The following is a 1,789-nucleotide window of genomic DNA, read 5'->3' on the forward strand; positions in this document are numbered from 1 at the left end:
TCAGTGGCGGAAAAAAGTCTTCAGAAAAATCCCATATTTTTACATTAATTATCTTTATTTATTTCGGTCATTATGGTATAAAATTTGATTATTAATTACTAAATAAAAATTACATCAACTGTCCCTCTCAAATCTGGGTAAAATATAAAAAGTGTTAAAATTAAATAACTAGGTCCTAAATACATTTTTAGTAAGCCTAAAATTTATAGAACTCATTTTCGGATCACCATTTATTTTAAAATCATATAAGTTCGAATTAAACTTCTCTAAATAATATTAAAGTTAACTAGTTAATCGTCTATATAGGAAAACGAACAGGAAACTCCACTAACCCTTGTCTAGTTCCCGTTAATTGACACTTTTGTTCTTACTTGTAAATCACTTTATCATTTATTCCGAATACCGTTAAAATGAAATGATTTCTCAAAACAAAGTGGACCTCATAACAGAGACTTGTAATCCTGATTCAATGTATCTGATAATTCAATCATATGATATTATCTTTTAATTCCGTCAATAACAATATTGAACACTTATTGAAACAAAATACGTTTATGTAAAGTATTATATATCTAATACTTTGTTAACATTTTTAATTAATAAGTATATATTTATATATACGTATCTATATACACATAATTGTTCGTGAATCGTTGAGCACAGTCAAAGGGTAATTGATTACATGAATATAATTTCAAAAATTTTGAGACTTAACATTACAGACTTTGTTTACCATGTCGAAATCATATAAAGATTAAGTTTAAATTTGGTCGAAAATCTCCGGGTCATCACAAATTAGATGAAGAAAATTGAAGAATGAAAGTGTTTGTAGGTGTTTTTGGTCGTTGGTGTATGGATTAGATATAAAGGATATGTAATTTTGTTTTCATGTAAATAAGTCATGAATGATTACTCATATTTTTGTAATTTTATGAGATATTTCATGCTAGTTTCCAAATGATGGTTCCCACATGTGTTAGGTGACTCACATGGGCTGCTAAGAGATGATCATTGGAGTGTATATACCAATAGTACATACATCTAAAAGCTGTGTATTGTACGAGTACGAATACGGGTGCATACGAGTAGAATTGTTGATGAAACTGAACGAGGATGTAATTGTAAGCATTTTTGTTAAGTAGAAGTATTTTGATAAGTGTATTGAAGTCTTTCAAAAGTTTATAAATACATATTAAAACACTACATGTATATACATTTTAACTGAGTCGTTAAGTCATCGTTAGTCGTTACATGTAAGTGTTGTTTTGAAACCTTTAGGTTAACGATCTTGTTAAATGTTGTTAACCCAATGTTTATAATATCAAATGAGATTTTAAATTATTATATTATCATGATATTATCATGTATGAATATCTCTTAATATGATATATATACATTAAATGTCTTTACAACGATAATCGTTACATATATATCTCGTTTAAAAATCATTAAGTTAGTAGTCTTGTTTTTACATATGTAGTTCATTGTTAATATATTTAATGATATGTTTACTTATCATAGTATCATGTTAACTATATATATATATATATATCCATATATATGTCATCATATAGTTTTTACAAGTTTTAACGTTCGTGAATCACCGGTCAACTTGGGTGGTCAATTGTCTATATGAAACATATTTCAATTAATCAAGTCTTAACAAGTTTGATTGCTTAACATGTTGGAAACATTTAATCATGTAAAAATCAATCTCAATTAATATATATAAACATGGAAAAGTTCGGGTCACTACATCTACCGGATTAATTGTGAATGAATAAAGAGG

Source organism: Rutidosis leptorrhynchoides, chromosome 5 (assembly GCF_046630445.1).
Source record: "Rutidosis leptorrhynchoides isolate AG116_Rl617_1_P2 chromosome 5, CSIRO_AGI_Rlap_v1, whole genome shotgun sequence".
NCBI lineage: Eukaryota > Viridiplantae > Streptophyta > Magnoliopsida > Asterales > Asteraceae > Rutidosis > Rutidosis leptorrhynchoides.